Source organism: Rhododendron vialii, chromosome 5a (assembly GCF_030253575.1).
Source record: "Rhododendron vialii isolate Sample 1 chromosome 5a, ASM3025357v1".
Lineage (NCBI taxonomy): Eukaryota > Viridiplantae > Streptophyta > Magnoliopsida > Ericales > Ericaceae > Rhododendron > Rhododendron vialii.
In genome coordinates, this window is record NC_080561.1 from 29703356 (window position 1) to 29717876 (window position 14521).

Genomic DNA, 14521 nt, shown 5'->3' on the forward strand with positions numbered 1-14521 from the left:
ATTGATTTGGTTCTTAGTTTACTATAAAACCAATTGAACCATGCTCAATGTGAGAAGTGAAGAAAAGGAAATTAAATTTTATTAATATAAAGACAGAAAAATGTGAAAAAATACTCCATGTCTGTCATTTTCTCTTCTTTTTCCTCTCAAACCAAAAAGATATATATTTTTTCCTTTTCTTTCTATATGAGTTCAAAATCGGCCCTAAAGACTAGTAGTGTACTATAATCGACCAGAATCGGAAACCCCCAACCCCCCATAATCGAACGCGCTCGGCAACGACAAAGAACAGGTACCCCTCTCTCTCTCTCTCTCTCTCTCTCTCTCTCTCTCTCTCTCTCTCTCTCTCTCTCTCGTGTAGATGCTTGAAACATGATTCTACTAAGTTAAAGTATCAACATCTAGGGGCAGGCCTTTGAGTATTTTTTTGGTGGCCGGTTGCTAGGCTTTTGCCCAGAGCCGGACGTCGTTGGAAGTAACTGTTCAATTCAAATTTAGGGTTTTTTCACGCATAGTACAAAATTTCGTTAAGCAAATAAATTATGAGTATGTGGTGTTGTGTTGGATGTCCAAATATTTGGAATGGAGTTGGATTAACCTTGTACTTTTTTACCAATACAAAAGATGCTAGCAACCGCCTTAAGGGCGGTAGTTAATAGGGAGAGAAGGGCATCAATATCTGAACAATGTCAGTGGCGGACGCATTTTTTGTGTCTAGACCCAATCACATGTATTTTCATATTGATAATAAAAAAAATATTTTGTAAGTATATATTGCTACTTGCGAGGTCCGAAGAAGAGATGATATTATGTGTATGTGCGCAACTATTGAAGTTGAGTGATCTGGTGATTGATAACTTGAAATTTTGGGAATTTTTACCCCCCACGTATAGAAATTTTAAGAAATTTCTACTAGGATACTGAAATGTTGGATTAACTCTTGTTGTCACAGTTTATCGAAGCTTGTTGAGGTCTTATTCAACCATGATTTACACGGCGATCGACACCTTCTACCTAACTGATGAGCAGCTGCAGGATTCACCTTCAAGGAAAGATGGCATAGACGAAACAACCGAGACAACCCTCAGGATTTACGGTTGCGACCTCATCCAGGAAAGCGGCATTTTACTAAGACTGTATCCTTTTTATTGGTGGTGTTGTCGTTGTTGTTATTGCTGCTGTTTTTATTTATTGGTGCTGTTTTTATTTAGGTCCTCAGGGTAGTCTTATGCTCTTAGAAGTTCAAAAGACCAAAAAGAAAAAAGTGCATTGCTCTCATGCTTGTCCGCAAAGTCAGTTATTCGCCTTTCATATACAAGTATCACTTAACATTAGACTTGTCGATAATTTCTTGGTTGTGTTACTAGAACTTGCCCAAATCCACAACCAGGTGCTTTTGAAACGGCATTAATGCAGTGCGTTATGTCCTTACCAATATTTGGGTGGTGTTTTCCTTTAATCTTATGCTCTACAGACCTCAAGCTGTAATGGCAACTGGTCAGGTTCTGTTTCATCGCTTTTCAGGTTCTGTTTCATCGCTTTTACTGCAAGAAATCATTTGTTCGCTTTAATGTGAAGGTGTAGTTCTATTTTCTTTGGTTGCCCGATTTTTATTTGAAACAACAGTTTATGTAGATGCTTTCTGTTGTCGAATCTGATTTTATTTGCTCACAGAGAGTTGCTGCTAGTTGTGTTTGGCTTGCATCAAAGCTTGAGGAAAGTCCTAGAAAAGCCAGACAGGTACTCATTGTTTTCCACAGAATGGAGTGTAGGAGGGAGAACTTACCGGTAGAGCATTTGGATCCTTTTTCCAAGGTTAGCTTTGCTTCTGATTGTACTAGGTCATTGACTGATTTATGTACACACAAAACATGGATCTGCTTGGTTATTTAGTAACACAGTAACTACTCAATGGGAATTCAATTCCTCTTTTTCTCTTTCTTTTCCTTTGTTTTGGTGATGATTCGAATACTTTAATTAGACTTACTCGCAAAGCTTGTGTGTGGCCCGCGATCCTCGACTTGTGTTTCCCCTCCGCCTGCCGAGGGGCTGCTTAGCCTTCTATTCCTCACCTGCACAGTGAACACACGTCTAAGACCTGGCCGGGGTTGCTCGGCAAAGCCCTCCGGCGCGAGGATAATTATGTGTTTTGAGAGAGGAAAGAGACTAGGGTTTTTTGTAGGGTTCAGTGCGTGTACCTCTCTAGGGTTACTCCTTTAGCATTTATAGAGCCTCCTTGACTTGCTCCCCAAGCACGGGCATGTGCCTTGCACGGGTTAGGTGACGTTTCCTCGACGTCCCTGAGCAGATCTGGTAACCGTTTCGTGCGTGAGCTGGCAGCCTCCACTTGCTCTCGTCGTTATCCTTTGGCGTAACCGCTTCAGCACGTGGAAAGTCATGTGTTGCTTCAGTCAGCTGAGCCCCAAGCCATGGCCAAGCCTGCCTTGTCGACGTACTTGGGTAACCCGCCATCGGAGATGCCTCTCCGGAGGTGGCCAAGCCTATAAAGTCGTTCCCTCGTAAACGGCTGATGAGCGGAGTTGGCACTGCTAGCCACCTCTCCTTCTGCCGAAGCCAAGCCTGACGTCTTCGTATGGCAAAGAGTCCCGACCTTGTCCCAGGTTTCAGTCTCTTTTATCAACACTCTCGGACCGTTGGGTTCGGTCTGCTACAACCTGATGTCTATTTTCTAAAATCAAGTTGTAATCTTTGGTTTGGGTCTTGCCTATTGACAGAAATATGCAGAGTTGAAGATGGACCTGAATAGAACAGAGAGGCATCTATTGAAGGAGATGGGTTTCATCTGCCATGTTGAACATCCTCATAAATTTATATCGAACTATCTTGCAGTCCTAGAGACACCCCCAGAACTGAGACAAGAAGCTTGGAATCTTGCAAACGACAGGTAAGTTTCTGCATATATTTTAGAATTTAGAGTTAGATACTTCAATTGGTGCCCGTAATTTGAAAGCTTAGCATGTTTTTTGACGATTCAATGGTGTAAGCCCTTCGTATATTAAAGACTAGATAACCTACGGTTCATACTTTAGTTTATGTATGAGCAAAGCTCCGACATTGGTTTAGTAACACTTTATATTTGCTTGCTTGCTAACTTATAGATTTTTTAGAGAGAGCAAAAGAAATGTCCATTTGTTTTGGTGAGGTGACTGTTTTCATGGAGAGAGGCTCATGCTTACGTGTAGCGGTTGCTTGAAACTGCACAGAGTAAAAGCTTAATGGCTGTTTGCTAAATTGAAATCTACGCAGCAAATTTTAGTGCCAGGACTTGAACTGTCGCTCCCGGGTCGAAGAATCAAGTCCGTGAAGGCAAACAGATGATAATAGATAACCAAATGTTCCACAGTGGGTAACATGGGGTCCACACTTTTGTAAGTTGTGTCTAACATCTAACATTCTACTCAGCAAATATTCTATGCAAATGTCAACACCTTTGGAGAAGGCGTCAACACTTTTGGTCAGAGCCAAAAATCAACACTACATAGTTTGCACTACAAATGAGCATAGTTGTTAAAGGCAGGCGCAGGGTTAGCGCCTTGACCAAGCCCAGGCAAGGCGCCTTCAATGATGCACAGCCAAGGCGCGCCTAGGCAAGAAAGGCGAGAAAAGGCGCGCCTCTTTTAATTTCAAACATAGCCATAGGATCAAAGCTAGGTTAAACATATTACCTTCAATCCTTCGGGCTTGACTTCAGTTGATGGTAAATCTCTCCTCTCGATCACCAGAAACGAAAATAGCACAGGTATCATCTCGTCATGAGTCGATCTTCTCTATCCTTTCTCTCTCCTCTCCTCTCCTCTATTCTCTTTCGATCAGTCGATCTTCTCTCTTCGCGTATATAGTCGACATATTTATACTAAATATGAAAACAAAAAGTTTTTTTTTTAAAGTGTTTTCAAACAAAAATAGGTGTGTGTGTATGTTTGTGTGTAGATAAGATTATAATGCATATGAAAATGAAAAAGCATTTTTTTAATGTTTTTCAGAAACAGAAAACTTTGTATGTTTATTTATTTATTTATTTATTTTTGTGTATTAGGCTATATATTATTGGTGTATGCTATTTTTGCCTATTTTTTTTCTCCTAGGTGCGCCTCGCCTTGAGCCTCTTGCCTAGGCCCCAACAGATCTTCGTGCCTCAGTGCACCTCTCGCCCTTAACAAGAAATCAAGTCCAATGGTCTTGAAATTTCGTAGAAATATACAACTACGAGTTTACTTTATGAACATGGAATTACGAAAAGGAAGGTGCCTAGACCCATATTTGTATCCAAAGAGTGAAGAGTCTAATCTAGACCTATTTTCGACCTAAAAGTCATCCCCTGCAATTTGAATCCAAACGAAGCCCTTAATATTCGAGAAAAAGCTACATAAAGGCTCATCTATAATGTACATTCTAGAAATTTCAAAAATATTAAGTTGAACTTCAAGCAACCATGTGATTACAACGTAGGGCCAAATTTGAGAATGACATGTAGTGTCCATAAGTAAGCTTAAAGCTTACAAAACAATTAAAGAACCCAGAACAGAGAGTTGAAAACAGGGTCAACTTGTTAGACTTGTCTTAAAATGCTTCCACAAGTTGGCTTCCAAGCCCTGCAACATTTCCAAATCAAGCTTCAATGCATCTAGATTTGCATATCCAAAAACACATTTGTAAGTAGATACTCGTTAAGCCTTCAAAAAGTTATCAGAATTAGGGATTGACTTCCTCAAGCCCAAGGGTCATTTTAACACCTGTAAAAGTTTGGATTCCAACAACACGAGTCTAAACTCGATAGGAATTAAGATAAGGATGCGAACAAGAAATTTGCATTGCAAATTTTCTCTGATTTGCATTGAGGCGCCTCATGCCTATATAGTAGATTTGAGAAATGAACTCAATCGCAATATCTCAAATCCATGTTTCCAACTCATATTTCAAATCCTAACATGATTAGAGCAAGTTTTACTTGAATTTGGAGTGAACATTGGTGTTTTATGCATCTATATAATCCCTCTATCCTAAGCTTTGGTCTATCTTTGGGGAATCCTAGTATTTAAGGATCCATAATAATTGCATTTTAAAAGTTGCAAGTTTTTTAGAATGGCCTTTTGGAAATCTTGGATCACATTCAACAATCAATGCACATAACACATAATAGCATATTTGACACCCTTCACGACAGTGATCTCATAAATTTCAATGCTATACCCTTCACTTTCCTCAATGGTTTGTCATTTGGAGTCTTGGAGGTTGATGCATCATGAAGCTTGCTGACATTGTTAATCAAGTGATTTTCGTAGATTGGCAAGAATTGAATCAAATGCAAGGAACTGAACTTTGTTGAGTCCTTATTGGATTGCTTTCACCAATGTCCCAAAAGTCGGCTACGCGCTAGGCGGCCACCCAACCCCTGGATATTAGGGTCTAGGCATTGATTTGGCATTTTGTACATTATTCGAGAACTAGTTGGGGATTAATCGACTAGGCAGCGATTAGTGGGCTAGTAGGTGGGTTTATTTCGTAATGTTTAAAAGCTTTATGGTTAAATGTGTAATATTGAAAAAGATAGGGAGTCAAGTTTTATTTAAATGAAACCCAAATATGTTTCACATAGTGATATACGTAATTTGTTCGCCTCTCTGTTTTAAATATGAACAATTCAAACCCTAGTCCCTAAATCAGTTAATCATTCGTGTGTGTTTGTGTATGTACTTAATTTCATTTTGTTTTTGAACTTTGAACATCGAACTTCGGATTTGTCTATTTGACTAGTTATTTGTTACTAATCATTTTAGGTTGCTACTTTAGTCTTAATTCTTTTTTTCCTAGTCTTATGTCATTTCTTACTCGAACTTTGGGGAAAGTGTGGAGATTTTAAAAAATACATCCATTGAAAATAGATATAGTTACTTGATATATAATTATCTGTACCAGTAATTCTATGAAAACCTGCCTGAATAGAACCATATCTCTAAATTACATCCATTGAAACACGGTTGTTACTTGATTGTTCTAAATTTGAGAGTTTTTTCTATAGTCCAATATTTTCTTTCATTTTTCTTTTTTTGAGCAGTTTGCGCACGACATTATGTGTGTGGTTCAAGAGTGAAGTTGTGGCCTGTGGGGTTGTATATGCTGCTGCCAGGAGATTCCAAGTGCCACTCCCTGAGAATCCCCCATGGTGGAAGGCTTTTGATGCAGACAAATCTGGTATTAATGAAGTCTGCAGAGTTCTGGCCCATCTGTATAGCCTTCCTAAGGCTAAATACATACCTGTCTGTAAGGATGGGGAATCATTTACGACATCTAATAAATCATGGGATTCACCATCTCAGCCAGTTCCAAAGGTAAGCTCTCTCTCTTTCAAAAAATTCCAGTAACCCTGCAGTGGTGAATGTGTGAAAAGTGCATGATGTGTGAAATATATACCGAAATTAGTTGGATGTGCATTAGTATTCGTAAGATGTGTATTGAACATCTAATTTCTTGGAACTATGTGTATTACCTGATATTCAAATAAATGAATGCTAAGCGTGCTTGAAGGGGGAGGAAACAATAAAGTTTAAGAAAATTACATTCTGTGGCGGCGTGATTCCATTAGCTATTTTTCTTACAGCTGCATAGTTACTTGTTATGAAGCACCAATACTCTTACATGCGACGCGCTGGAGACACGTATGGGACACGTTAGGTGTCCATAATTATAATATTCTTTGACGGGACACTCCGGGGATGCATATGGGGACACGGCATAGTGATTTTTATAAACTTCAAAAGCTTTTCCAGCGTAAGATATTCTATAACTTCATAAGTGTAATATAAAACATGTGTATGTGTATAGGCATACAACACTGGTTGATAATGCATGTCCAAAGCTAAATATTTAGTGGTTACTATGTATGTCTGCATATCACAAGAATTTTAGAAAAATAAACATCATGTCCCCTGCGGTGTCTGTGTCCCCATTTTTTGGATTTGTCATGTCTCGTATCCATGTTTGTGTCCCCCACCATGTTTGTGTCCGTATCCATGCTACATAGGTTACTTGCCACGCTACTCAGCTCTCGCTGTAAGAAAATGGGGATCAAAGAAAGTTTGGTTTGTAATTGAAGTTTTTACCTCATTCTTCTCTTGTTTAGGAAGGTTCGCTGAGTGACCCACCTGCAAATACTGATGTCGGTACTCCCAAGACAGCTCTGGCTACAACTAATCTGGAATCTGGCGGGTCCAAGGGTGCAATTATAAAAGCGGCACTTGACAAGTTGAAAGCGTCTAAGAAGAGTGGCGATGATTCTGAAAGCGTGCCTATTGGGGGAGAGGCAAGAGAAGAGCCTGTGCCGAAATCAAAGTCTGAGCATAGGACAGAAGCAACTGGGGAGCGGAACAAGGAGAGGGATAGGGAAAAGGAAAGGGACAGGGACAGAGACAGGGAGAGGGAAAAGGAGAGACTAAAGGTCAGGGAACGTGATAGAGGAAGGGATTCTGATAGGGAACGAGAGCGAGATGATTCTGAAAGGAACAGAGACAAAGTCAAGGAAAGAGGTTACCGCTCCAAGGACAAAGGAAAGGACTCAGGTTTGTTATCGATTTTTGTCAGCTATCGCCAATCACTGTAGTTATAATTCTATGGAGGTTCTTGTGGTGCAATCATTTTACTTTCTTATAGGTCGCATTCGCTTGTCTGATGGAAGCATTGGATTGGACTATAAATCAAACGGGACCATAAATCCCACATTTGATTGTAACTTTTATGGCTAGGATTAATAATCCATCAGCTATTATATTTTCACAAACCATTATTTAGCCCATCATTACTGATCCTCTAGGACTAGTTATCCTATGAGTTTACATATCATTTCACTATCAGTCCAGTCATACAAACAGGGTCCTAATGTAACTTGTGTATCTGATCTGTCTTTTTTATAATTCAGGAGGGCATTCAGACAAATCAAAGCATCATTCATCTCGAGGTTAGTACTTAATTTTGATTAAATCTTTGACTGAGCAAGTATGTTTAGTTAAAATATTTTAAGCACTGAGTTCCAGCTTCTGCAGATCGCGAATACCATGGTTCGTCTTATTCAAGGGAGAAGGATCGTCACAGACATCATTAATAAGCTTGAAACCTGATTTCGAGGTGTGCCTCTTTACCGTTTCATAATGCTGTTGTATATGATGTAGTTTGCTGAAGTTCTAAGTCCATTTTAATGGAAATTGAGCATTGGAAACTTCTGTTGAGTAACAAGTCATTCTGTTAAAGCTTGATACCTGGTTTTATTTGAGTAATTTTGTTTTGGCATTTACCATTCTCAAAAAGAATGACGGGCGCATGGATCCCTATCTGTCAGTGGAGTCTCCCTGATTCTCCTTTTCTTCAATGGAAACTGTTGTTGGATATACGTGGATTTGTAATTTAAATTGGATTTCTGTTTTATCTGCTTTTTGGCTATATGACAAAAGTCGAATTGCACTATTCTTTTGGTTGTCAATCTAATCCAAAAGCTATTAGAGAAATCAACATGTTCAGTCTCAGTATGCCGATCTACTGGGTTATTTCCAGGTGCCGATATAAGTGTTCTGTACTGATTGGATTTGATTTGATGAATTGATATGAATAGGAGAATGGTGAGAAATTACAACTAGTACTTCCATAGTCAGATCTGTCCCTTGTTTGCTGATCAAGAGGACTTGCAATGGAATTTGGTCACACTCAATTTTGCAGAGTAGATGATTTTCTGTTTTAAGTTGTGGACTGGCTTGATATGATGAACATTAGTACCAGAATCTTGGAAGTTTACAACTAATGCACAGTTTTCCAAATCTGTGCGGTTGTCAGTTGAATATTTTTGCTGACCAGTTGAGGACTAGAAAAAGAAATGCAGGATATGTTTTTTGGGCTTGAAATTTGGTCACTCAATTTTGCAAAAAAGGGTTTGTAATGGCATACTCTATTGTTCCATAACATATTGGTTTGTATTAGTGGTCTATGATATGTACTGCTCTCAGATACTTTTAACAATTCCGCAGGAGGAAATGTAAAAACTTAACTAGTACTCTCCCATGAGTTTTTCGTCGTATATATGGGGATGTAATTGAAGGGGCCTGTGGAAAAGGATACGCTTGGGGTTTCAAAACACATTCCCTCCTCGATTCCCATATGATTTGTGGGGTGTGGGTGTGTGTTCGATCGGCTGTGGGGTGTGAGAGTTGGAGTAGCAGTTTCATCAAACTGCTTAAAATGGTGGTACGTTAAACGTTTGATGGGAAGTCCGATATGGGACTCAGGAAGTAGGGAGGAAGCTAGCTTTGGAAAGGTATTTGGAAGGTGGGAGCTGGTTCGAAGGTTGCATTGCATTCTTTGTGTGGGATGAATCACATGGGGGGCTTTACGCAGGTTTTTGAGTATAGTGGTTAATCTTTTATGTATGTGCAGAAGGATTGAAGAATAGGTTTCACACTTGCTCATCTACCATGAGTTTGTTTGTTGAGGGTTCTTTGGTGCATGGTGCTTGCAGGGTTTAGGTAGTTATTTTAGGAAGAGTGGAAGTGTTTTGTAGGGCTGGAGCAGCGGTACACTTATTGTTATTATTATTTTTATCGGCGAAAGTCAGTATTGTTAGTTGTAGTTAATGGGATGTGAACCCATGTCAAATGCATGGAAGTACAGGTGCTTGTCACTCTGCTACCACTCGCCGCAGTACACTTGATAATCTTTTTGGTTCCTTAAATGCGTAACGTGTGGTATCCTTGTCTTTTTTGTTTTGGGAGCTTGCTATGGTTTTGATCTCCTTTCTTGTGTATGCCTTTTAGCTTGTTTCTTTTTCCGTATCTAATTCTTATCACTGAATTGCATTTGAGCGTGTGATTCTACTTGATCTGCGCTAAAGTTGGGCTTGTAGTTGTCGAATCCCTTTTTCTGCAAACTCCATTTTTGAAACAGAAAATGGGGAATTTGGTGTACAGGTAGAATAGTAACTTTCAATTATATGTGAATAGTAACTTTTAATTATATGTACCACCTAATACGTAGGTGTGTTGTAGATCTGTAATATGAATACTAGGAACAATGTCTTATCGTGTCTGTATTCCCCTTCTTACGCCTATAAAAGGAGGGTTCACCCCATTGTAAAGATCAAGCCAGTTCAAGCTAGAGTTCAGTGTTCTCTAATAATATATCCTGTGTTTTGTGTTCTCTCACTCTCTCAATCCTAACCTATTTTGTGTTTGTACTCACTTCGTGTCTGTTTAATTTTCAATGTTCTCTAATAATATATCTTGTGTCTTGTGTTCTCTCACTCTCTCGATCCTAACCTACTTTGTGTTTGTATCCACTTCGTGTCTGTCCAATTTGATATTGGAGCCAATGTTGTTCATTCTAGCTTAAACCCCTTCTGGAAACTTCTTTTTCTTTTTCAAAATTACTTTAAATATTTTCTACGAAGAAAAAATTGAAGCGTATGCTCTGTGGTTGTCTTTTGAAAGGATCTTCCACATCAGAAATTTCATTAACTACTTTGATTAAAGAATTTTGTATCAGTGGGTTAAAAGTACCTTGAGACTTTTGGCTTTTGAGCGGTGTGCCTCGGTTTATCTATCCTAGTATACATAATTTTATTAATCAAAATTGGTTAAAAGATTTTACATTGAAAAAGAAAAGATTTGTTGTATATAAGGAAACGAAGAACCCAGACTTTTTATCCATAAAAAATGAATCATTTGTTCTCCACCTATTCTTCTGCTACCTCTTTTTTAGTTCCTTCACGATCATCTACCAGTAGAAATTCCTCAATTTCTTCTTCTAATCTTGAGTACTTGTATGAGTTTGAATATCTACCTGATGATAGTAAGGTTCTCTGATCTTCATTTCTTAAACTCATATAATGCATTTGTTAGACCACAAACCTCTGTGGAAAAAACTGTCACCCAACTTTTCTCTACAAAACAATCAACTTCTGTAAAAGAGTATGTCCAAGCCTCTAAGTTTGATCAGTGTTTTATAGCAGCTACAGAGGCTGAACAACTTTTACCCTTGGAAATTTCAGTTGATTTGCCTCGCCTTTGGCAACAATAAGGATTTACTCATCTTCACTTTGGAGCAATCAAACTGACTGTCACTTTTCATGACAAAAAAGGTTTACCCGTTACTTCCAGACTTGCTCCGGTAGACACCAGATTCATACAGTATCAGCACGCATGCATTGCTACTGTCCAAACCACGTTAAATGCTAGAATTGTGATCTTTACCTTTTACCCCAATTTCAACATGCCACTCGCAGATCCTCATATGCTATCGGCTTTGAAAGTGCTAGTTCAAATTGGTGGTGCCTCCCAAATTTCTACCACATATGCAGCAACTATTCACTATCAAATGACCTATCGCCTTCAAAATCATGCCTTTGACATGTTATTACCTTCCTCCACAGATGAAGCCCTTTTTCTAACTATCAACGTCCATCACCAAGGTTTCTGTGTCCATGTTCCACGTCAGATTTTCCGTCCTGAGCTTCTCAAGCTTCTCCTAGAGTCTTGGGTCACAACTTATGAGAAAAACCAACAAAAGCCCATACTAGTTCAATCCTTAAATCCAACTTTCATTCCAAAACTTGATGGTACAGTGGAGATTTCATTCCGAAAAGAAGTCTCTGCCTCATCCTCCGTCCATCCTGTTATTTTTCCTTCGAGAATTGACATGTTTGTAGATAGTTCTCGACCTCACCATTCAATTAAATATTTTCAACCCAGTGGCCTTCCAGTCTTCTATTTCAAAAATTCAGAAACGAGTCATTGTTATTTTGATGCCTATGACTGTGATGAGCGTCTAGAAGACAGTCTTCTAGAAGATGAAGAAGATTTTGAAAATCCATGTCCCGTATGTCATCCATTACCTTCCACTCCTTGTAAATCTCCACCTCCTCCTCAACCTCCATCTGATGATGGTTTTTCGAGTCAACTAAGTGGGTGTTTTATGTTCACTTTATCCTCTCCTTGGACTGAAGTAGATTTTCTTCTTTTGGAATTTCATAATTCTCAAGAAATGACGACCTACCGTCATAAAATTTCAGACCCTACTACCATTCTCCCTGATGGTAGCACCAAAGTAGTGTCAGCAGCAGAAGCAGCAATAAATTGGCAGTTAGCAAATTATTTGGCCCAAAACAAAATTCTTCAGAGAATTGCTAACTCTCAGCAAAATTTTGAGAATGTTGTCCATAAGAAGTTATCATTTTTGGAACTTCTTATCAGAGATTTGCAGCAGAAAATTCAAAATGTTCACCAGGAACTTCTCCAGATGGCATACGCTAACTAATCATTTTCAGCAGCTTTTTACCAAAAGGATACTGAAATGAAGTATCTAAAGAATCAGTTTCATTCACTTCAAGCTCAGCAGTATTTTCAGCAAAAAAGCTCATTTGACATGTTCACATCTTCCTCTCAACAAAGTTTGTTTGGGTATATCCTCAAATGTCTCAACCCTTACCTATAAACCCTACCTCAGAATTTGGTGAGTCAAGCTTCATCTTTGAAAGTTCATCAACTTTCCTTCCTCCACCAAAACTTCCTTTCCCAAAGCCTCAGATAAAACCTATTCAACCTCCAACAATTCCATCCCCACCATCTGCATCTACCTCTATTCCTATTACCTCTACTCCTTTTAAACCATCCGATCCAAATTCAAAGCCACCCCAGTTAATGGTTCAGTCAACTTCTAGCCCTTCCGAAAATCCAATTTTCACTCTCCTACATACCTTAGCCATTATACCAGAAATCCCATCTCTTGAACCAACCATAGAGTTTGATTCGGATACTGAATCCATTGACTCTATGCCGATTCCTCATGTTTTCATTATGAATCCAAAAAATTCTCCAGAGGAACATGTTGAAGATCCTATTATTGAAGAAGGTTCTGAGTTTGATACACCTTCAGAAATTCCAACCTTTGATTCCTTCTCACCTTCCAACATCCATACTCAAGGTTTCTACTTTGATAACATTCCTCCATCAAAATGGCTGGATAAGTTTTATGAGATTCATGCTTGGTGCACTGCTGCTATGCTTTCCCCAAACACTACATTGAGTATTGTCATTACTAAGTGTACAACAAAATTCCTTAGTCGTCTTCGTCAATGGTACTTGGCTCTTGGCGAATACCGACAGCTGCAGCTTAAACAACTGCCAATCCTTAATCAATTCATCTCAGTCTTGCATACTGAGTTTCTTGGCGACCATAACAACACAAAAGAGTTTGTTCGAGAAGAATATCTCAGTATGAAGTGCTGTTCATTCAAAAGAAAAGATCTGGAGACTCATTATGATCGTATGTCTCAGAGATTTTATCTTCTCAACGGCATGGATGATGTCAACCTCAAGCAAGCCTTTCTCAATTCTCTTCCTAAATCATTGGGAAATGAGACAACGAAGTTACTTCAAACTAAAGGATTGACGCTGAATGCAACATCTCTTGGCGGTATTTACCAGCACTCTTTGATTGCCTTGGAAAAACTGTGCAATCACCAGAAATTCCTCAGAACTCTTGAAGAATAGGGAAAACTTCTTGGCAAAGTATGTGACCGGCCAGACCTATCTATAAAGTGCAAAGACAAGAAGTGCATTTACCGTCCTTCCTATCGGAAGTCCAAACACTTTCAAAAATGGAAGTTCCAATCTCCGGGCAAGTTTTCAAAGTTTTCAAAATCTGGCAAGTTCTCACGCTGGAAAAAATGAAAATTTTTCAAGAAGAAGAAGTTCAGAGGACAGCGAAAGTCTGATCACTGCTATATATGCAGAAAGAAAGGGCACTATGCCAAACAGTGTCCAAATAAAGCAGTAAGGGACAAGATGGTGAGCTCTCTGGCTATTATTGATGATAATCTTGAAGATGCCGATGTTGAATCATTATTTTCTATTGATGATAAAGCAACGGCTGAAGCAGTCCTTGGATTTACCTTTGATGACTCTTCATCAGAATCAGATGATTCTTCTGATGATTCTGACTCATTCTCATATGAAATCTAAACATTTGAGTTCTCAAACATTATGATAGCTCAACCCTTAGCTAAGGTCAAAATCTTGCTTGAAAAATATGAGAAACCTATACCAGTTATCGCTTTCTTTGATACTGGTGCAGCAGCCTCTATTCTTAACCCAGCAATCCTCCCCAGATCCTACTGGCAATCGTGTTTTAGACCCTTTACAACAGCCAATGGAGAAACTTTTGTCATCACTCTGATCAGTAAGCCTATTACCATCCAACTTTTTCCACGATACACCATAAAACACCAAGTCTATGGTTCTGATCTCCCAGGAAAAAGATTTATTGTTAGGCTTTGATATTCTCTAAAATCTAAGCAAAGTCTCTTGGCTCAAAAAAGGTTTGAAATACAAAAAACTACCTGTTACCCTGGACCACCCAACCAAATATCTTTTCCATCGAAAAATTTCTCCTCCATCAAAGAAGCCATAATCCAAACTTCCTGTGCTGAATCCCACTCCCAATTCCTCACCAAATGCTCCAACATACT

General features: G+C 39.0%; 1 pseudogene; it reads left to right on the top strand.

Annotated features, from left to right (window-relative positions):
* Positions 1–133: 133 nt before the first annotated feature.
* LOC131327394 (cyclin-L1-1-like) lies at positions 134–8451 on the top strand (annotated as a pseudogene).
* The last annotated feature ends 6070 nt before the right edge of the window (positions 8452–14521 follow it).